This window comes from Amia ocellicauda, unplaced genomic scaffold (assembly GCF_036373705.1).
Source record: "Amia ocellicauda isolate fAmiCal2 unplaced genomic scaffold, fAmiCal2.hap1 HAP1_SCAFFOLD_116, whole genome shotgun sequence".
Lineage (NCBI taxonomy): Eukaryota > Metazoa > Chordata > Actinopteri > Amiiformes > Amiidae > Amia > Amia ocellicauda.
In genome coordinates, this window is record NW_027102681.1 from 207,198 (window position 1) to 228,902 (window position 21,705).

The 21,705-nt window shown below is 43.6% G+C and overlaps 18 non-coding genes and 1 pseudogene across 18 annotated transcripts; all 19 read right to left on the bottom strand.

Annotated features, from left to right (window-relative positions):
• Window positions 1–191: 191 nt before the first annotated feature.
• On the bottom strand, window positions 192–310 carry LOC136721575 (5S ribosomal RNA). Its single transcript, XR_010806097.1, has one exon. It is a non-coding gene; the product is annotated as a 5S ribosomal RNA (ribosomal RNA).
• Window positions 311–1,368: 1,058 nt separating this feature from the next.
• LOC136721576 (5S ribosomal RNA) lies at window positions 1,369–1,487 on the bottom strand. The gene has a single exon (XR_010806098.1). It is a non-coding gene; the product is annotated as a 5S ribosomal RNA (ribosomal RNA).
• Window positions 1,488–2,553: 1,066 nt separating this feature from the next.
• Window positions 2,554–2,672, bottom strand: LOC136721376 (5S ribosomal RNA). Its single transcript, XR_010805933.1, has one exon. It is a non-coding gene; the product is annotated as a 5S ribosomal RNA (ribosomal RNA).
• Window positions 2,673–3,727: 1,055 nt separating this feature from the next.
• Window positions 3,728–3,846, bottom strand: LOC136721579 (5S ribosomal RNA). The gene has a single exon (XR_010806100.1). It is a non-coding gene; the product is annotated as a 5S ribosomal RNA (ribosomal RNA).
• A 1,066-nt stretch (window positions 3,847–4,912) lies between these two features.
• On the bottom strand, window positions 4,913–5,031 carry LOC136721443 (5S ribosomal RNA). The gene has a single exon (XR_010805993.1). It is a non-coding gene; the product is annotated as a 5S ribosomal RNA (ribosomal RNA).
• Window positions 5,032–6,072: 1,041 nt separating this feature from the next.
• On the bottom strand, window positions 6,073–6,191 carry LOC136721447 (5S ribosomal RNA). The gene has a single exon (XR_010805996.1). It is a non-coding gene; the product is annotated as a 5S ribosomal RNA (ribosomal RNA).
• A 1,054-nt stretch (window positions 6,192–7,245) lies between these two features.
• On the bottom strand, window positions 7,246–7,364 carry LOC136721488 (5S ribosomal RNA). Its single transcript, XR_010806034.1, has one exon. It is a non-coding gene; the product is annotated as a 5S ribosomal RNA (ribosomal RNA).
• A 1,066-nt stretch (window positions 7,365–8,430) lies between these two features.
• Window positions 8,431–8,549, bottom strand: LOC136721509 (5S ribosomal RNA). The gene has a single exon (XR_010806053.1). It is a non-coding gene; the product is annotated as a 5S ribosomal RNA (ribosomal RNA).
• Window positions 8,550–9,605: 1,056 nt separating this feature from the next.
• On the bottom strand, window positions 9,606–9,724 carry LOC136721465 (5S ribosomal RNA). The gene has a single exon (XR_010806013.1). It is a non-coding gene; the product is annotated as a 5S ribosomal RNA (ribosomal RNA).
• A 1,066-nt stretch (window positions 9,725–10,790) lies between these two features.
• LOC136721506 (5S ribosomal RNA) lies at window positions 10,791–10,909 on the bottom strand. Its single transcript, XR_010806050.1, has one exon. It is a non-coding gene; the product is annotated as a 5S ribosomal RNA (ribosomal RNA).
• Window positions 10,910–11,966: 1,057 nt separating this feature from the next.
• On the bottom strand, window positions 11,967–12,085 carry LOC136721431 (5S ribosomal RNA). Its single transcript, XR_010805982.1, has one exon. It is a non-coding gene; the product is annotated as a 5S ribosomal RNA (ribosomal RNA).
• A 1,055-nt stretch (window positions 12,086–13,140) lies between these two features.
• Window positions 13,141–13,259, bottom strand: LOC136721518 (5S ribosomal RNA). The gene has a single exon (XR_010806061.1). It is a non-coding gene; the product is annotated as a 5S ribosomal RNA (ribosomal RNA).
• Window positions 13,260–14,325: 1,066 nt separating this feature from the next.
• On the bottom strand, window positions 14,326–14,444 carry LOC136721460 (5S ribosomal RNA). The gene has a single exon (XR_010806008.1). It is a non-coding gene; the product is annotated as a 5S ribosomal RNA (ribosomal RNA).
• A 1,065-nt stretch (window positions 14,445–15,509) lies between these two features.
• On the bottom strand, window positions 15,510–15,628 carry LOC136721495 (5S ribosomal RNA). The gene has a single exon (XR_010806040.1). It is a non-coding gene; the product is annotated as a 5S ribosomal RNA (ribosomal RNA).
• Window positions 15,629–16,682: 1,054 nt separating this feature from the next.
• On the bottom strand, window positions 16,683–16,801 carry LOC136721524 (5S ribosomal RNA). The gene has a single exon (XR_010806066.1). It is a non-coding gene; the product is annotated as a 5S ribosomal RNA (ribosomal RNA).
• Window positions 16,802–17,856: 1,055 nt separating this feature from the next.
• LOC136721532 (uncharacterized) lies at window positions 17,857–17,965 on the bottom strand (annotated as a pseudogene).
• Window positions 17,966–19,031: 1,066 nt separating this feature from the next.
• On the bottom strand, window positions 19,032–19,150 carry LOC136721436 (5S ribosomal RNA). The gene has a single exon (XR_010805986.1). It is a non-coding gene; the product is annotated as a 5S ribosomal RNA (ribosomal RNA).
• Window positions 19,151–20,216: 1,066 nt separating this feature from the next.
• Window positions 20,217–20,335, bottom strand: LOC136721425 (5S ribosomal RNA). Its single transcript, XR_010805976.1, has one exon. It is a non-coding gene; the product is annotated as a 5S ribosomal RNA (ribosomal RNA).
• Window positions 20,336–21,391: 1,056 nt separating this feature from the next.
• Window positions 21,392–21,510, bottom strand: LOC136721499 (5S ribosomal RNA). Its single transcript, XR_010806044.1, has one exon. It is a non-coding gene; the product is annotated as a 5S ribosomal RNA (ribosomal RNA).
• Between the last annotated feature and the right edge of the window lie 195 nt (window positions 21,511–21,705).

Sequence of the window (21,705 nt, forward strand, 5' to 3'; positions counted from 1 at the left end):
GTCACTTCTAGCCATGATGCTCAATTTATTTACGAATGTACCCTAGTTACTAGGGACCGTTTACGTTGGAGAACAAGATCTATTGTATGCCTGTGTATTTGGGGAAGTCAAATCTGAAATAATGATGAAATTGCGTGTATCCAAAGTTAAAACTCGTGATTTGTCGCCCTCTGGTGTGTAAAAGATGCAAAAGCTTACAGCACCTGGTATTCCCAGGCGGTCTCCCATCCAAGTACTGACCAGGCCCGAGCCTGCTTAGCTTCCGAGATCGGACGAGATCGGGCGTATTCAGGCTAGTATGGCCGTAAGCCAGGGAGGCTGTCCCTGACGCTCTACTTAAAGGGAAGGCAATATCCGTTTCTGCCGCTCATACTTGCAGTTGAACTGTCTCTCTACTCTAAAGTCCGGGACACACCAGCGCGCCGCAGACAGTCCCTGCTAACACGAAACGTTGTGGCAACGTTGTGCGTTAGCTGGGGTGCCACACCAGACCGGAACTATATATTACAAAACGAACACATTGTCTTGATAAAACAGCTGTAATTGAGTGCCTGACACGCCAGTCAAGCGCAATCTTGAGAAGGTGTGCATTTCAGTAAGGATTTCAATTGACATGCAGTATGAAACTGAAAGGAGGTTGCATCACTATGATGCATAACATTGCATGTATTGTATTTTCAAGTGTGTGCATTCATCCTGTTGTCATTTTGTTTTGAAAGTAGAAGAATCATTTTTGCTGAGGTTGCTGAGACAAATGTAAACCAGTAAAACATATGAAGAGAAACAAACCTTGAATATAAGTTCAGTTGTTTAAACATTTGACAAACTATGGTGAGGGGGTAAGAAAACACACAAATCCAGCAGCTCCTGTATTTCAATACACCAGAACCCAATATTATTGGCGAGTCGGGTAGTCCATCATCACAGTTCGAGGGCAGGCATCATTTCAGTAATTTCATCCCGTTGCATTCACATCCGTGCCTTGAATGAGATTGAATGTGATCTTTGCTCTCAAGTATGTTCCCAAGTTTTACACTTTCGTGCTTTGCATGAATGGGAATGGAACCGTGTGTGTTGAATGAGGCTCCTTGTGAGCACTGAACTTTGTCCGGTGGAGTTCCTTTTTGTGTTGCTGTAATTGTGTCATTTCTCGATGAGAAAGATTAGGCAACATTTAGTCACTTCTAGCCATGATGCTCAATTTATTTATGAATGTACCCTAGTTACTAGGGACCGTTTACGTTGGAGAACAAGATCTATTGTATGCCTGTGTATTTGGGGAAGTCAAATCTGAAATAATGATGAAATTGCGTGTATCCAAAGTTAAAACTCGTGATTTGTCGCCCTCTGGTGTGTAAAAGATGCAAAAGCTTACAGCACCTGGTATTCCCAGGCGGTCTCCCATCCAAGTACTGACCAGGCCCGAGCCTGCTTAGCTTCCGAGATCGGACGAGATCGGGCGTATTCAGGCTAGTATGGCCGTAAGCCAGAAAGGCTGTCCCTGACGCTCTACTTAAAGGGAAGGCAATATCCGTTTCTGCCGTTCATACTTACAGTTGAACTGTCTCTCTACTCTAAAGCCCGGGACACAGCAGCGCGCCGCAGATAGTCCCTGCTAACACGCCACGTTGTGGCAACATTGTGGCAACGTTGTGCGTTAGCTGGGGTGCCACACCAGACCGGAACTATATATTACAAAACGAACACATTGTCTTGATAAAACAGCTGTAATTGAGTGCCTGACACGCCAGTCAAGCGCAATCTTGAGAAGGTGTGCATTTCAGTAAGGATTTCAATTGACATGCAGTATGAAACTGAAAGGAGGTTGCATCACTATGATGCATAACATTGCATGTATTGTATTTTCAAGTGTGTGCATTCATCCTGTTGTCATTTTGTTTTGAAAGCAGAAGAATCATTCAACAGGTTGCTGAGACAAATGTAAACCAGTAAAACATATGAAGAGAAACAAACCTTGAATATAAGTTCAGTTGTTTAAACATTTGACAAACTATGGTGAGGGGGTAAGAAAACACACAAATCCAGCAGCTCCTGTATTTCAATACACCAGAACCCAATATTATTGGCGAGTCGGGTAGTCCATCATCACAGTTCGAGGGCAGGCATCATTTCAGTAATTTCATCCCGTTGCATTCACATCCGTGCCTTGAATGAGATTGAATGTGATCTTTGCTCTCAAGTATTGTCCCAAGTTTTACACTTTCGTGCTTTGCATGAATGGGAATGGAACCGTGTGTGTTGAATGAGGCTCCTTGTGAGCACTGAACTTTGTCCGGTGGAGTTCCTTTTTGTGTTGCTGTAATTGTGTCATTTCTCGATGAGAAAGATTAGGCAACATTTAGTCACTTCTAGCCATGATGCTCAATTTATTTACGAATGTACACTAGTTACTAGGGACCGTTTACGTTGGAGAACAAGATCTATTGTATGCCTGTGTATTTGGGGAAGTCAAATCTGAAATAATGATGAAATTGCGTGTATCCAAAGTTAAAACTCGTGATTTGTCGCCCTCTGGTGTGTAAAAGATGCAAAAGCTTACAGCACCTGGTATTCCCAGGCGGTCTCCCATTCAAGTACTGACCAGGCCCGAGCCTGCTTAGCTTCCGAGATCGGATGAGATCGGGCGTATTCAGGCTAGTATGGCCGTAAGCCAGAGAGGCTGTCCCTGACGCTCTACTTAAAGGGAAGGCAATATCCGTTTCTGCCGCTCATACTTGCAATTGAACTGTCTCTCTACTCTAAAGTCCGGGACACACCAGCGCGCCGCAGACAGTCCCTGCTAACACGAAACGTTGTGGCAACGTTGTGCGTTAGCTGGGGTGCCACACCAGACCGGAACTATATATTACAAAACGAACACATTGTCTTGATAAAACAGCTGTAATTGAGTGCCTGACACGCCAGTCAAGCGCAATCTTGAGAAGGTGTGCATTTCAGTAAGGATTTCAATTGACATGCAGTATGAAACTGAAAGGAGGTTGCATCACTATGATGCATAACATTGCATGTATTGTATTTTCAAGTGTGTGCATTCATCCTGTTGTCATTTTGTTTTGAAAGCAGAAGAATCATTCAACAGGTTGCTGAGACAAATGTAAACCAGTAAAACATATGAAGAGAAACAAACCTTGAATATAAGTTCAGTTGTTTAAACATTTGACAAACTATGGTGAGGGGGTAAGAAAACACACAAATCCAGCAGCTCCTGTATTTCAATACACCAGAACCCAATATTATTGGCGAGTCGGGTAGTCCATCATCACAGTTCGAGGGCAGGCATCATTTCAGTAATTTCATCTTGTTGCATTCACATCCGTGCCTTGAATGAGATTGAATGTGATCTTTGCTCTCAAGTATGTTCCCAAGTTTTACACTTTCGTGCTTTGCATGAATGGGAATGGAACCGTGTGTGTTGAATGAGGCTCCTTGTGAGCACTGAACTTTGTCCGGTGGAGTTCCTTTTTGTGTTGCTGTAATTCTGTCATTTCTCGATGAGAAAGATTAGGCAACATTTAGTCACTTCTAGCCATGATGCTCAATTTATTTATGAATGTACCCTAGTTACTAGGGACCGTTTACATTGGAGAACAAGATCTATTGTATGCCTGTGTATTTGGGGAAGTCAAATCTGAAATAATGATGAAATTGCGTGTATCCAAAGTTAAAACTCGTGATATGTCGCCCTCTGGTGTGTAAAAGATGCAAAAGCTTACAGCACCTGGTATTCCCAGGCGGTCTCCCATCCAAGTACTGACCAGGCCCGAGCCTGCTTAGCTTCCGAGATCGGACGAGATCGGGCGTATTCAGGCTAGTATGGCCGTAAGCTAGGAATGCTGTCCCTGACGCTCTACTTAAAGGGAAGGCAATATCCGTTTCTGCCGTTCATACTTACAGTTGAACTGTCTCTCTACTCTAAAGCCCGGGACACACCAGCGCGCCGCAGACAGTCCCTGCTAACACGCCACGTTGTGGCAACATTGTGGCAACGTTGTGCGTTAGCTGGGGTGCCACACCAGACCGGAACTATATATTACAAAACGAACACATTGTCTTGATAAAACAGCTGTAATTGAGTGCCTGACACGCCAGTCAAGCGCAATCTTGAGAAGGTGTGCATTTCAGTAAGGATTTCAATTGACATGCAGTATGAAACTGAAAGGAAGTTGCATCACTATGATGCATAACATTGCATGTATTGTTTTTACAAGTGTGTGCATTCATCCTGTTGTCATTTTGTTTTGAAAGCAGAAGAATCATTCAACAGGTTGCTGAGACAAATGTAAACCAGTAAAACATATGAAGAGAAACAAACCTTGAATATAAGTTCAGTTGTTTAAACATTTGACAAACTATGGTGAGGGGGTAAGAAAACACACAAATCCAGCAGCTCCTGTATTTCAATACACCAGAACCCAATATTATTGGCGAGTCGGGTAGTCCATCATCACAGTTCGAGGGCAGGCATCATTTCAGTAATTTCATCCCGTTGCATTCACATCCGTGCCTTGAATGAGATTGAATGTGATCTTTGCTCTCAAGTATGTTCCCAAGTTTTACACTTTCGTGCTTTGCATGAATGGGAATGGAACCGTGTGTGTTGAATGAGGCTCCTTGTGAGCACTGAACTTTGTCCGGTGGAGTTCCTTTTTGTGTTGCTGTAATTGTGTCATTTCTCGATGAGAAAGATTAGGCAACATTTAGTCACTTCTAGCCATGATGCTCAATTTATTTACGAATGTACCCTAGTTACTAGGGACCGTTTACATTGGAGAACAAGATCTATTGTATGCCTGTGTATTTGGGGAAGTCAAATCTGAAATAATGATGAAATTGCGTGTATCCAAAGTTAAAACTCGTGATTTGTCGCCCTCTGGTGTGTAAAAGATGCAAAAGCTTACAGCACCTGGTATTCCCAGGCGGTCTCCCATCCAAGTACTGACCAGGCCCGAGCCTGCTTAGTTTCCGAGATCGGACGAGATCGGGCGTATTCAGGCTAGTATGGCCGTAAGCCAGGGAGGCTGTCCCTGACGCTCTACTTAAAGGGAAGGCAATATCCGTTTCTGCCGCTCATACTTACAGTTGAACTGTCTCTCTACTCTAAAGTCCGGGACACACCAGCACGCCGCAGACAGTCCCTGCTAACACGAAACGTTGTGGCAACGTTGTGCGTTAGCTGGGGTGCCACACCAGACCTATGTATTACAAAACGAACACATTGTCTTGATAAAACAGCTGTAATTGAGTGCCTGACACGCCATTCAAGCGCAATCTTGAGAAGGTGTGCATTTCAGTAAGGATTTCAATTGACATGCAGTATGAAACTGAAAGGAGGTTGCATCACTATGATGCATAACATTGCATGTATTGTATTTTCAAGTGTGTGCATTCATCCTGTTGTCATTTTGTTTTGAAAGCAGAAGAATCATTCAACAGGTTGCTGAGACAAATGTAAACCAGTAAAACATATGAAGAGAAACAAACCTTGAATATAAGTTCAGTTGTTTAAACATTTGACAAACTATGGTGAGGGGGTAAGAAATGACACAAATCCAGCAGCTCCTGTATTTCAATACACCAGAAGCCAATATTATTGGCGAGTCGGGTAGTCCATCATCACAGTTCGAGGGCAGGCATCATTTCAGTAATTTCATCCCGTTGCATTCACATCCGTGCCTTGAATGAGATTGAATGTGATCTTTGCTCTCAAGTATGTTCCCAAGTTTTACACTTTCGTGCTTTGCATGAATGGGAATGGAACCGTGTGTGTTGAATGAGGCTCCTTGTGAGCACTGAACTTTGTCCGGTGGAGTTCCTTTTTGTGTTGCTGTAATTGTGTCATTTCTCGATGAGAAAGATTAGGCAACATTTAGTCACTTCTAGCCATGATGCTCAATTTATTTACGAATGTACCCTAGTTACTAGGGACCGTTTACGTTGGAGAACAAGATCTATTGTATGCCTGTGTATTTGGGGAAGTCAAATCTGAAATAATGATGAAATTGCGTGTATCCAAAGTTAAAACTCGTGATTTGTCGCCCTCTGGTGTGCAAAAGCTTACAGCACCTGGTATTCCCAGGCGGTCTCCCATTCAAGTACTGACCAGGCCCGAGCCTGCTTAGCTTCCGAGATCGGACGAGACCGGGCGTATTCAGGCTAGTATGGCCGTAAGCCAGGGAGGCTGTCCCTGACGCTCTACTTAAAGGGAAGGCAATATCCGTTTCTGCCGCTCATACTTGCAGTTGAACTGTCTCTCTACTCTAAAGTCCGGGACACACCAGCGCGCCGTAGACAGTCCCTGCTAACACGAAACGTTGTGGCAACGTTGTGCGTTAGCTGGGGTGCCACACCAGACCGGAACTATATTTTACAAAACGAACACATTGTCTTGATAAAACAGCTGTAATTGAGTGCCTGACACGCCAGTCAAGCGCAATCTTGAGAAGGTGTGCATTTCAGTAAGGATTTCAATTGACATGCAGTATGAAACTGAAAGGAGGTTGCATCACTATGATGCATAACATTGCATGTATTGTATTTTCATGTGTGTGCATTCATCCTGTTGTCATTTTAATTTGAAAGCAGAAGAATCATTCAACAGGTTGCTGAGACAAATTTAACCAGTAAAACATATGAAGAGAAACAAACCTTGAATATAAGTTCAGTTGTTTAAACATTTGACAAACTATGGTGAGGGGGTAAGAAAACACACAAATCCAGCAGCTCCTGTATTTCAATACACCAAAACCCAATATTATTGGCGAGTCGGGCAGTCCATCATCACAGTTCGAGGGCAGGCATCATTTCAGTAATTTCATCCCGTTGCATTCACATCCGTGCCTTGAATGAGATTGAATGTGATCTTTACTCTCAAGTATATTTCCAAGTTTTACACTTTCATGCTTTGCATGAATGGGAATGGAACCGTGTGTGTTGAATGAAGCTCCTTGTGAGCACTGAACTTTGTCCAGTGGAGTTCCTTTTTGTGTTGCTGTAATTGTGTCATTTCTTGATGAGAAAGATTAGGCAACATTTAGTCACTTCTAGCCATGATGCTCAATTTATTTACGAATGTACGCTAGTTACTAGGGACCGTTTACGTTGGAGAACAAGATCTATTGTATGCCTGTGTATTTGGGGAAGTAAAATCTGAAATAATGATGAAATTGCGTGTATCCAAAGTTAAAACTCGTGATTTGTCGCCCTCTGGTGTGTAAAAGATGCAAAAGCTTACAGCACCTGGTATTCCCAGGCAGTCTCCCATCCAAGTACTAACCAGGCCAGAGCCTGCTTAGCTTCTGAGATCGGACGAGATCGGGCGTATTCAGGCTAGTATGGCCGTAAGCCAGAGAGGCTGTCCCTGACGCACTACTTAAAGGGAAGGCAATATCCGTTTCTGCCGCTCATACTTGCAGTTGAACTGTCTCTCTACTCTAAAGTCCGGGACACACCGGCGAAGAAAAGACAGTCCCTGCTAACACGCCACGTTGTGGCAACGTTGTGGCAACGTTGTGCGTTAGCTGGGGTGCCACACCAGACCGGAACTATATTTTACAAAACGAACACATTGTCTTGATAAAACAGCTGTAATTGAGTGCCTGACACGCCAGTCAAGCGCAATCTTGAGAAGGTGTACATTTCAGTAAGGATTTCAATTGACATGCAGTATGAAACTGAAAGGAGGTTGCATCACTATGATGCATAACATTGCATGTATTGTATTTTCAAGTGTGTGCATTCATCCTGTTGTCATTTTGTTTTGAAAGCAGAAGAATCATTCAACAGGTTGCTGAGACAAATGTAAACCAGTAAAACATATGAAGAGAAACAAACCTTGAATATAAGTTCAGTTGTTTAAACATTTGACAAACTATGGTGAGGGGGTAAGAAAACACACAAATCCAGCAGCTCCTGTACTTCAATACACCAGAAGCCAATATTATTGGTGAGTCGGGTAGTCCATCATCACAGTTCGAGGGCAGGCATCATTTCAGTAATTTCATCCCGTTGCATTCACATCCGTGCCTTGAATGAGATTGAATGTGATCTTTGCTCTCAAGTATGTTCCCAAGTTTTACACTTTCGTGCTTTGCATGAATGGGAATGGAACCGTGTGTGTTGAATGAGGCTCCTTGTGAGCACTGAACTTTGTCCGGTGGAGTTCCTTTTTGTGTTGCTGTAATTGTGTCATTTCTTGATGAGAAAGATTAGGCAACATTTAGTCACTTCTAGCCATGATGCTCAATTTATTTACGAATGTACCCTAGTTACTAGGGACCGTTTACGTTGGAGAACAAGATCTATTGTATGCCTGTGTATTTGGGGAAGTAAAATCTGAAATAATGATGAAATTGTGTGTATCCAAAGTTAAAACTCGTGATTTGTCGCCCTCTGGTGTGTAAAAGGTGCAAAAGCTTACAGCACCTGGTATTCCCAGGCGGTCCCCCATCCAAGTACCGACCAGGCCCGAGCCTGCTTGGTTTCCGAGATCGGACGAGATCGGGCGTATTCAGGCTAGTATGGCCGTAAGCCAGGGAGGCTGTCCCTGATGCTCTACTTAAAGGGAAGGCAATATCCGTTTCTGCCGTTCATACTTACAGTTGAACTGTCTCTCTACTCTAAAGCCCGGGACACAGCAGCGCGCCGCAGACAGTCCCTGCTAACACGCCATGTTGTGGCAACGTTGTGCGTTAGCTGGGGTGCCACACCAGACCGGAACTATATTTTACAAAAAAAAACACATTGTCTTGATAAAACAGCTGTAATTGAGTGCCTGACACGCCAGTCAAGCGCAATCTTGAGAAGGTGTGCATTTCAGTAAGGATTTCAATTGACATGCAGTATGAAACTGAAAGGAGGTTGCATCACTATGATGCATAACATTGCATGTATTGTATTTTCAAGTGTGTGCATTCATCCTGTTGTCATTTTGTTTTGAAAGCAGAAGAATCATTCAACAGGTTGCTGAGACAAATGTAAACCAGTAAAACATATGAAGAGAAACAAACCTTGAATATAAGTTCAGTTGTTTAAACATTTGACAAACTATGGTGAGGGGGTAATAAAACACACAAATCCAGCAGCTCCTGTATTTCAATACACCAGAACCCAATATTATTGGCGAGTCGGGTAGTCCATCATCACAGCTCGAGGGCAGGCATCATTTCAGTAATTTCATCCCGTTGCATTCACATCCGTGCCTTGAATGAGATTGAATGTGATCTTTGCTCTCAAGTATGTTCCCAAGTTTTACACTTTCGTGCTTTGCATGAATGGGAATGGAACCGTGTGTGTTGAATGAGGCTCCTTGTGAGCACTGAACTTTGTCCGGTGGAGTTCCTTTTTGTGTTGCTGTAATTGTGTCATTACTCGATGAGAAAGATTAGGCAACATTTAGTCACTTCTAGCCATGATGCTCAATTTATTTACGAATGTACCCTAGTTACTAGGGACCGTTTACGTTGGAGAACAAGATCTATTGTATGCCTGTGTATTTGGGGAAGTAAAATCTGAAATAATGATGAAATTGTGTGTATCCAAAGTTAAAACTCGTGATTTGTCGCCCTCTGGTGTGAAAAAGGTGCAGAAGCTTACAGCACCTGGTATTCCCAGGCGGTCTCCCATCCAAGTACTGACCAGACCCGAGCCTGCTTGGCTTCCGAGATCGGACGAGATCGGGCGTATTCAGGCTAGTATGGCCGTAAGCCAGGGAGGCTGTCCCTGACGCTCTACTTAAAGGGAAGGCAATATCCGTTTCTGCCGTTCATACTTACAGTTGAACTGTCTCTCTACTCTAAAGCCCGGGACACACCAGCGCGCTGCAGACAGTCCCTGCTAACACGCCACGTTGTGGCAACGTTGTGGCAACGTTGTGCGTTAGCTGGGGTGCCACACCAGACCGGAACTATATTTTACAAAACGAACACATTGTCTTGATAAAACAGCTGTAATTGAGTGCCTGACTTGCCAGTCAAGCGCAATCTTGAGATGGTGTGCATTTCAGTAAGGATTTCAATTGACATGCAGTATGAAACTGAAAGGAGGTTGCATCACTATGATGCATAACATTGCATGTATTGTATTTTCAAGTGTGTGCATTCATCCTGTTGTCATTTTGTTATGAAAGCACAAGAATCATTCAACAGGTTGCTGAGACAAATGTAAACCAGTAAAACATATGAAGAGAAACAAACCTTGAATATAAGTTCAGTTGTTTAAACAATTGACAAACTATGGTGAGGGGGTAAGAAAACACACAAATCCAGCAGCTCCTGTATTTCAATACACCGGAACCCAATATTATTGGCGAGTCGGGTAGTCCATCATCACAGTTCGAGGGCAGGCATCATTTCAGTAATTTCATCCCGTTGCATTCACATCCGTGCCTTGAATGAGATTGAATGTGATCTTTGCTCTCAAGTATGTTCCCAAGTTTTACACTTTTGTGCTTTGCATGAATGGGAATGGAACCGTGTGTGTTGAATGAGGCTCCTTGTGAGCACTGAACTTTGTCCGGTGGAGTTCCTTTTTGTGTTGCTGTAATTGTGTCATTTCTCGATGAGAAAGATTAGGCAACATTTAGTCACTTCTAGCCATGATGCTCAATTTATTTACGAATGTACCCTAGTTACTAGGGACCGTTTACGTTGGAGAACAAGATCTATTGTATGCCTGTGTATTTGGGGAAGTCAAATCTGAAATAATGATGAAATTGTGTGTATCAAAAGTTAAGACTCGTGATTTGTCGCCCTCTGGTGTGTAAAAGGTGCAAAAGCTTACAGCACCTGGTATTTCCAGGCGGTCTACCATCCAAGTACTGACCAGGCCCGAGCCTGCTTGGCTTCCGAGATCGGACGAGATCGGGCGTATTCAGGCTAGTATGGCTGTAAGCCAGGGAGGCTGTCCCTGACGCTCTACTTAAAGGGAAGGCAATATCCGTTTCTGCCGTTCATACTTACAGTTGAACTGTCTCTCTACTCTAAAGCCCGGGACACACCAGCGCGCCGCAGACAGTCCCTGCTAACACGCCACGTTGTGGCAACATTGTGGCAACGTTGTGCGTTAGCTGGGGTGCCACACCAGACCGGAACTATATATTACAAAACGAACACATTGTCTTGATAAAACAGCTGTAATTGAGTGCCTGACACGCCAGTCAAGCGCAATCTTGAGAAGGTGTGCATTTCAGTAAGGATTTCAATTGACATGCAGTATGAAACTGAAAGGAGGTTGCATCACTATGATGCATAACATTGCATGTATTGTATTTTCAAGTGTGTGCATTCATCCTGTTGTCATTTTGTTTTGAAAGCAGAAGAATCATTCAACAGGTTGCTGAGACAAATGTAAACCAGTAAAACATATGAAGAGAAACAAACCTTGAATATAAGTTCAGTTGTTTAAACATTTGACAAACTATGGTGAGGGGGTAAGAAAACACACAAATCCAGCAGCTCCTGTATTTCAATACACCAGAACCCAATATTATTGGCGAGTCGGGTAGTCCATCATCACAGTTCGAGGGCAGGCATCATTTCAGTAATTTCATCCCGTTGCATTCACATCCGTGCCTTGAATGAGATTGAATGTGATCTTTGCTCTCAAGTATGTTCCCAAGTTTTACACTTTCGTGCTTTGCATGAATGGGAATGGAACCGTGTGTGTTGAATGAGGCTCCTTGTGAGCACTGAACTTTGTCCGGTGGAGTTCCTTTTTGTGTTGCTGTAATTGTGTCATTTCTCGATGAGAAAGATTAGGCAACATTTAGTCACTTCTAGCCATGATGCTCAATTTATTTACGAATGTACCCTAGTTACTAGGGACCGTTTACGTTGGAGAACAAGATCTATTGTATGCCTGTGTATTTGGGGAAGTCAAATCTGAAATAATGATGAAATTGCGTGTATCCAAAGTTAAAACTCGTGATTTGTCGCCCTCTGGTGTGCAAAAGCTTACAGCACCTGGTATTCCCAGGCGGTCTCCCATCCAAGTACTGACCAGGCCCGAGCCTGCTTGGCTTCCGAGATCGGACGAGATCGGGCGTATTCAGGCTAGTATGGCCATAAGCCAGGGAGGCTGTTCCTGACGCTCTACTTAAAGGGAAGGCAATATCCGTTTCTGCCGTTCATACTTACAGTTGAACTGTCTCTCTACTCTAAAGCCCGGGACACACCAGCGCGCCGCAGACAGTCCCTGCTAACACGCCACGTTGTGGCAACGTTGTGCGTTAGCTGGGGTGCCACACCAGACCGGAACTATATTTTACAAAACGAACACATTGTCTTGATAAAACAGCTGTAATCGAGAGCCTGACACGCCAGTCAAGCGCAATCTTGAGAAGGTGTGCATTTCAGTAAGGATTTCAATTGACATGCAGTATGAAACTGAAAGGAGGTTGCATCACTATGATGCATAACATTGCATGTATTGTATTTTCAAGTGTGTGCATTCATCCTGTTGTCATTTTGTTTTGAAAGCAGAAGAATCATTCAACAGGTTTCTGAGACAAATGTAAACCAGTAAAACATATGAAGAGAAACAAACCTTGAATATAAGTTCAGTTGTTTAAACATTTGACAAACTATGGTGAGGGGGTAAGAAAACACACAAATCCAGCAGCTCCTGTATTTCAATACACCAGAACCCAATATTATTGGCGAGTCGGGTAGTCCATCATCACAGTTCGAGGGCAGGCATCATTTCAGTAATTTCATCCCGTTGCATTCACATCCGTGCCTTGAATGAGATTGAATGTGATCTTTGCTCTCAAGTATGTTCCCAAGTTTTACACTTTCGTGCTTTGCATGAATGGGAATGGAACCGTGTGTGTTGAATGAGTCTCCTTGTGAGCACTGAACTTTGTGCGGTGGAGTTCCTTTTTGTGTTGCTGTAATTGTGTCATTTCTTGATGAGAAAGATTAGGCAACATTGAGTCACTTCTAGCCATGATGCTCAATTAATTTACGAATGTACCCTAGTTACTAGGGACCGTTTACGTTGGAGAACAAGATCTATTGTATGCCTGTGTATTTGGGGAAGTAAAATCTGAAATAATGATGAAATTGTGTGTATCCAAAGTTAAAACTCGTGATTTGTCGCCCTCTGGTGTGTAAAAGGTGCAAAAGCTTACAGCACCTGGTATTCCCAGGCGGTCTCCCATCCAAGTACTGACCAGGCCCGAGCCTGCCTGGCTTCCGAGATCGGTCGAGATCGGGCGTATTCAGGCTAGTATGGCCGTAAGCCAGGGAGGCTGTCCCTGACGCTCTACTTAAAGGGAAGGCAATATCCGTTTCTGCCGATCATACTTACAGTTGAACTGTCTCTCTACTCTAAAGCCCGGGACACACCAGCGCGCCGCAGACAGTCCCTGCTAACACGCCACGTTGTGGCAACGTTGTGGCAACGTTGTGCGTTAGCTGGGGTGCCACACCAGACCGGAACTATATTTTACAAAACGAACACATTGTCTTGATAAAACAGCTGTAATTGAGTGCCTGACACGCCAGTCAAGCGCAATCTTGAGAAGGTGTACATTTCAGTAAGGATTTCAATTGACATGCAGTATGAAACTGAAAGGAGGTTGCATCACTATGATGCATAACATTGCATGTATTGTATTTTCAAGTGTGTGCATTCATCCTGTTGTCATTTTGTTTTGAAAGCAGAAGAATCATTCAACAGGTTGCTGAGACAAATGTAAACCAGTAAAACATATGAAGAGAAACAAACCTTGAATATAAGTTCAGTTGTTTAAACATTTGACAAACTATGGTGAGGGGGTAAGAAAACACACAAATCCAGCAGCTCCTGTACTTCAATACACCAGAAGCCAATATTATTGGTGAGTCGGGTAGTCCATCATCACAGTTCGAGGGCAGGCATCATTTCAGTAATTTCATCCCGTTGCATTCACATCCGTGCCTTGAATGAGATTGAATGTGATCTTTGCTCTCAAGTATGTTCCCAAGTTTTACACTTTAGTGCTTTGCATGAATGGGAATGGAACCGTGTGTGTTGAATGAGGCTCCTTGTGAGCACTGAACTTTGTCCGGTGGAGTTCCTTTTTGTGTTGCTGTAATTGTGTCATTTCTTGATGAGAAAGATTAGGCAACATTTAGTCACTTCTAGCCATGATGCTCAATTTATTTACGAATGTACCCTAGTTACTAGGGACCGTTTACGTTGGAGAACAAGATCTATTGTATGCCTGTGTATTTGGGGAAGTCAAATCTGAAATAATGATGAAATTGTGTGTATCAAAAGTTAAAACTCGTGATTTGTCGCCCTCTGGTGTGTAAAAGGTGCAAAAGCTTACAGCACCTGGTATTCCCAGGCGGTCTCCCATCCAAGTACCGACCAGGCCCGAGCCTGCTTGGCTTCCGAGATCGGACGAGATCGGGCGTATTCAGGCTAGTATGGCCGTAAGCCAGGGAGGCTGTCCCTGATGCTCTACTTAAAGGGAAGGCAATATCCGTTTCTGCCGTTCATACTTACAGTTGAACTGTCTCTCTACTCTAAAGCCCGGGACACACCAGCGCGCCGCAGACAGTCCCTGCTAACACGCCACGTTGTGGCAACGTTGTGGCAACGTTGTGCGTTAGCTGGGGTGCCACACCAGACCGGAACTATATTTTACAAAACGAACACATTGGCTTGATAAAACAGCTGTAATTGAGTGCCTGACACGCCAGTCAAGCGCAATCTTGAGAAGGTGTGCATTTCAGTAAGGATTTCAATTGACATGCAGTATGAAACTGAAAGGAGGTTGCATCACTATGATGCATAACATTGCATGTATTGTATTTTCAAGTGTGTGCATTCATCCTGTTGTCATTTTGTTTTGAAAGCAGAAGAATCATTCAACAGGTTGCTGAGACAAATGTAAACCAGTAAAACATATGAAGAGAAACAAACCTTGAATATAAGTTCAGTTGTTTAAACATTTGACAAACTATGGTGAGGGGGTAAGAAAACACACAAATCCAGCAGCTCCTGTATTTCAATACACCAGAACCCAATATTATTGGCGAGTCGGGTAGTCCATCATCACAGTTCGAGGGCAGGCATCATTTCAGTAATTTCATCCCGTTGCATTCACATCCGTGCCTTGAATGAGATTGAATGTTATCATTACTCTCAAGTACGTTCCCAAGTTTTACACTTTCGTGCTTTGCATGAATGGGAATGGAACCGTGTGTGTTGAATGATGCTCCTTGTGAGCACTGAACTTTGTCCGGTGGAGTTCCTTTTTTGTTGCTGTAATTGTGTCATTTCTCGATGAGAAAGATTAGGCAACATTTAGTCACTTCTAGCCATGATGCTCAATTTATTTACGAATGTACCCTAGTTACTAGGGACCGTTTACGTTGGAGAACAAGATCTATTGTATGCCTGTGTATTTGGGGAAGTCAAATCTGAAATAATGATGAAATTGCGTGTATCCAAAGTTAAAACTCGTGATTTGTCGCCCTCTGGTGTGTAAAAGATGCAAAAGCTTACAGCACCTGGTATTCCCAGGCGGTCTCACATCCAAGTACTGACCAGGCCCGAGCCTGCTTAGCTTCCGAGATCGGACGAGATCAGGCGTATTCAGGCTAGTATGGCCGTAAGCCAGGGAGGCTGTCCCTGACGCTCTACTTAAAGGGAAGGCAATATCCGTTTCTGCCGCTCATACTTGCAGTTGAACTGTCTCTCTACTCTAAAGTCCGGGACACACCAGCGCGCCGCAGACAGTCCCTGCTAACACGAAACGTTGTGGCAACGTTGTGCGTTAGCTGGGGTGCCACACCAGACCGGAACTATATATTACAAAACGAACACATTGTCTTGATAATACAGCTGTAATTGAGTGCCTGACACGCCAGTCAAGCGCAATCTTGAGAAGGTGTGCATTTCAGTAAGGATTTCAATTGACATGCAGTATGAAACTGAAAGGAGGTTGCATCACTATGATGCATAACATTGCATGTATTGTATTTTCAAGTGTGTGCATTCATCCTGTTGTCATTTTGTTTTGAAAGCAGAAGAATCATTCAACAGGTTGCTGAGACAAATGTAAACCAGTAAAACATATGAAGAGAAACAAACCTTGAATATAAGTTCAGTTGTTTAAACATTTGACAAACTATGGTGAGGGGGTAAGAAAACACACAAATCCAGCAGCTCCTGTATTTCAATACACCAGAACCCAATATTATTGGCGAGTCGGGTAGTCCATCATCACAGTTCGAGGGCAGGCATCATTTCAGTAATTTCATCCCGTTGCATTCACATCCGTGCCTTGAATGAGATTGAATGTTATCATTACTCTCAAGTACGTTCCCAAGTTTTACACTTTCGTGCTTTGCATGAATGGGAATGGAACCGTGTGTGTTGAATGATGCTCCTTGTGAGCACTGAACTTTGTCCGGTGGAGTTCCTTTTTTGTTGCTGTAATTGTGTCATTTCTTGATGAGAAAGATTAGGCAACATTTAGTCACTTCTAGCCATGATGCTCAATTTATTGACGAATGTACCCTAGTTACTAGGGACCGTTTACGTTGGAGAACAAGATCTATTGTATGCCTGTGTACTTGGGGATGTAAAATCTGAAATAATGATGAAATTGCGTGTATCCAAAGTTAAAACTCGTGATTTGTCGCCCTCTGGTTTGTAAAAGGTGCAAAAGCTTACAGCAACTGGTATTCCCAGGCGGTCTCCCATCCAAGTACTGACGAGGCCCAAGCCTGCTTAGCTTCCGAGATCGGACGAGATCGGGCGTATTCAGGCTAGCATGGCCGTAAGCCAGGGAGGCTGTCCCTGACGCTCTACTTAAAGGGAAGGCAATATCCGTTTCTGCCGCTCATACTTGCAGTTGAACTGTCTCTCTACTCTAAAGTCCGTGACACACCAGCGCGCCGCAGACAGTCCCTGCTAACACGAAACGTTGTGGCAACGTTGTGCGTTAGCTGGGGTGCCACACCAGACCGGAACTATATATTACAAAACGAACACATTGTCTTGATAATACAGCTGTAATTGAGTGCCTGACACGCCAGTCAAGCGCAATCTTGAGAAGGTGTGCATTTCAGTAAGGATTTCAATTGACATGCAGTATGAAACTGAAAGGAGGTTGCATCACTATGATGCATAACATTGCATGTATTGTATTTTCAAGTGTGTGCATTCATCCTGTTGTCATTTTGTTTTGAAAGCAGAAGAATCATTCAACAGGTTGCTGAGACAAATGTAAACCAGTAAAACATATGAAGAGAAACAAACCTTGAATATAAGTTCAGTTGTTTAAACATTTGACAAACTATGGTGAGGGGGTAAGAAAACACACAAATCCAGCTGCTCCTGTATTTCAATACACCAGAACCCAATATTATTGGCGAGTCGGGTAGTCCAACATCACAGTTCGAGGGCAGGCATCATTTCAGTAATTTCATCCCGTTGCATTCACATCCGTGCCTTGAATGAGATTGAATGTGATCTTTGCTCTCAAGTATGTTCCCAAGTTTTACACTTTCGTGCTTTGCATGAATGGGAATGGAACCGTGTGTGTTGAATGAGGCTCCTTGTGAGCACTGAACTTTGTCCGGTGGAGTTCCTTTTTGTGTTGCTGTAATTGTGTCATTTCTCGATGAGAAAGATTAGGCAACATTTAGTCACTTCTAGCCATGATGCTCAATTTATTTACGAATGTACCCTAGTTACTAGGGACCGTTTACGTTGGAGAACAAGATCTATTGTATGCCTGTGTATTTGGGGAAGTCAAATCTGAAATAATGATGAAATTGCGTGTATCCAAAGTTAAAACTCGTGATTTGTCGCCCTCTGGTGTGTAAAAGATGCAAAAGCTTACAGCACCTGGTATTCCCAGGCGGTCTCCCATCCAAGTACTGACCAGGCCCGAGCCTGCTTAGCTTCCGAGATCGGGCGTATTCAGGCTAGTATGGCCGTAAGCCAGGAATGCTGTCCCTGACGCTCTACTTAAAGGGAAGGCAATATCCGTTTCTGCCGTTCATACTTACAGTTGAACTGTCTCTCTACTCTAAAGCCCGGGACACACCAGCGCGCCGCAGACAGTCCCTGCTAACACGCCACGTTGTGGCAACATTGTGGCAACGTTGTGCGTTAGCTGGGGTGCCACACCAGACCGGAACTATATATTACAAAACGAACACATTGTCTTGATAAAACAGCTGTAATTGAGTGCCTGACACGCCAGTCAAGCGCAATCTTGAGAAGGTGTGCATTTCAGTAAGGATTTCAATTGACATGCAGTATGAAACTGAAAGGAGGTTGCATCACTATGATGCATAACATTGCATGTATTGTATTTACAAGTGTGTGCATTCATCCTGTTGTCATTTTGTTTTGAAAGCAGAAGAATCATTCAACAGGTTGCTGAGACAAATGTAAACCAGTAAAACATATGAAGAGAAACAAACCTCGAATATAAGTTCAGTTGTTTAAACATTTGACAAACTATGGTGAGGGGGTAAGAAAACACACAAATCCAGCAGCTCCTGTATTTCAATACACCAGAACCCAATATTATTGGCGAGTCGGGTAGTCCATCATCACAGTTCGAGGGCAGGCATCATTTCAGTAATTTCATCCCGTTGCATTCACATCCGTGCCTTGAATGAGATTGAATGTGATCTTTGCTCTCAAGTATGTTCCCAAGTTTTACACTTTCGTGCTTTGCATGAATGGGAATGGAACCGTGTGTGTTGAATGAGGCTCCTTGTGAGCACTGAATTTTGTCCGGTGGAGTTCCTTTTTGTGTTGCTGTAATTGTGTCATTTCTCGATGAGAAAGATTAGGCAACATTTAGTCACTTCTAGCCATGATGCTCAATTTATTTACGAATGTACCCTAGTTACTAGGGACCGTTTACATTGGAGAACAAGATCTATTGTATGCCTGAGTATTTGGGGAAGTCAAATCTGAAATAATGATGAAATTGCGTGTATCCAAAGTTAAAACTCGTGATTTGTCGCCCTCTGGTGTGTAAAAGATGCAAAATCTTACAGCACCTGGTATTCCCAGGCGGTCTCCCATCCAAGTACTGACCAGGCCCGAGCCTGCTTAGCTTCCGAGATCAGACGAGATCGGGCGTATTCAGGCTAGTATGGCCGTAAGCCAGGGAGACTGTCCCTGACGCTCTACTTAAAGGGAAGGCAATATCCGTTTCTGCCGTTCATACTTACAGTTGAACTGTCTCTCTACTCTAAAGCCCTGGACACACCAGCGCGCCGCAGACAGTCCCTGCTAACACGCCACGTTGTGGCAGCGTTGTGGCAACGTTGTGCGTTAGCTGGGGTGCCACACCAGACCGGAACTATATATTACAAAACGAACACATTGTCTTGATAAAACAGCTGTAATTGAGTGCCTGACACGCCAGTCAAGCGCAATCTTGAGAAGGTGTGCATTTCAGTAAGGATTTCAATTGACATGCAGTATGAAACTGAAAGGAGGTTGCATCACTATGATGCATAACATTGCATGTATTGTATTTTCAAGTGTGTGCATTCATCCTGTTGTCATTTTGTTTTGAAAGCAGAAGAATCATTCAACAGGTTGCTGAGACAAATGTAAACCAGTAAAACATATGAAGAGAAACAAACCTTGAATATAAGTTCAGTTGTTTAAACATTTGACAAACTATGGTGAGGGGGTAAGAAAACACACAAATCCAGCAGCTCCTGTATTTCAATACACCAGAACCCAATATTATTGGCGAGTCGGGTAGTCCATCATCACAGTTCGAGGGCAGGCATCATTTCAGTAATTTCATCCCGTTGCATTCACATCCGTGCCTTGAATGAGATTGAATGTGATCTTTGCTCTCAAGTATGTTCCCAAGTTTTACACTTTCGTGCTTTGCATGAATGGGAATGGAACCGTGTGTTTTGAATGAGGCTCCTTGTGAGCACTGAACTTTGTCCGGTGGAGTTCCTTTTTGTGTTGCTGTAATTGTGTCATTTCTCGATGAGAAAGATTAGGCAACATTTAGTCACTTCTAGCCATGATGCTCAATTTATTTACGAATGTACCCTAGTTACTAGGGACCGTTTACGTTGGAGAACAAGATCTATTGTATGCCTGTGTATTTGGGGAAGTCAAATCTGAAATAATGATGAAATTGCGTGTATCCAAAGTTAAAACTCGTGATTTGTCGCCCTCTGGTGTGTAAAAGATGCAAAAGCTTACAGCACCTGGTATTCCCAGGCGGTCTCCCATCCAAGTACTGACCAGGCCCGAGCCTGCTTAGCTTCCGAGATCGGACGAGATCGGGCGTATTCAGGCTAGTATGGCAGTAAGCCAGGGAGGCTGTCCCTGACGCTCTACTTAAAGGGAAGGCAATATCCGTTTCTGCCGCTCATACTTACAGTTGAACTGTCTCTCTACACTCATGCCGGGGACACACCAGCGCGCCGCAGACAGTCCCTGCTAACACGCCACGTTGTGGCAACGTTGTGCGTTAGCTGGGGTGCCACACCAGACCGGAACTATATTTTACAAAAAAAAACACATTGTCTTGATAAAACAGCTGTAATTGAGTGCCTGACACGCCAGTCAAGCGCAATCTTGAGAAGGTGTGCATTTCAGTAAGGATTTCAATTGACATGCAGTATGAAAATGAAAGGAGGTTGCATCACTATGATGCATAACATTGCATGTATTGTATTTTCAAGTGTGTGCATTCATCCTGTTGTCATTTTGTTTTGAAAGCAGAAGAATCATTCAACAGGTTGCTGAGACAAATGTAAACCAGTAAAACATATGAAGAGAAACAAACCTTGAATATAAGTTCAGTTGTTTAAACATTTGACAAACTATGGTGAGGGGGTAAGAAATGACACAAATCCAGCAGCTCCTGTATTTCAATACACCAGAAGCCAATATTATTGGCGAGTCGGGTAGTCCATCATCACAGTTCGAGGGCAGGCATCATTTCAGTAATTTCATCCCGTTGCATTCACATCCGTGCCTTGAATGAGATTGAATGTGATCTTTGCTCTCAAGTATGTTCCCAAGTTTTACACTTTCGTGCTTTGCATGAATGGGAATGGAACCGTGTGTGTTGAATGAGGCTCCTTGTGAGCACTGAACTTTGTCCGGTGGAGTTCCTTTTTGTGTTGCTGTAATTGTGTCATTTCTTGATGAGAAAGATTAGGCAACATTTAGTCACTTCTAGCCATGATGCTCAATTTAGTTACGAATGTACCCTAGTTACTAGGGACCGTTTACGTTGGAGAACAAGATCTATTGTATGCCTGTGTATTTGGGGAAGTAAAATCTGAAATAACGATGAAATTGTGTGTATCCAAAGTTAAAACTCGTGATTTGTCGCCCTCTGGTGTGTAAAAGGTGCAAAAGCTTACAGCACCTGGTATTCCCAGGCGGTCTCCCATCCAAGTACTGACCAGGCCCGAGCCTGCTTGGCTTCCGAGATCGGACGAGATAGGGCGTATTCAGGCTAGTATGGCCGTAAGCCAGGTAGGCTGTCCACGACGCTCTACTTAAAGGGAAGGCAATATCCGTTTCTGCCGTTCATACTTACAGTTGAACTGTCTCTCTACTCTAAAGCCCAGGACACACCAGCGCGCCGCAGACAGTCCCTGCTAACACGCCACGTTGTGGCAACGTTGTGCGTTAGCTGGGGTGCCACACCAGACCGGAACTATATTT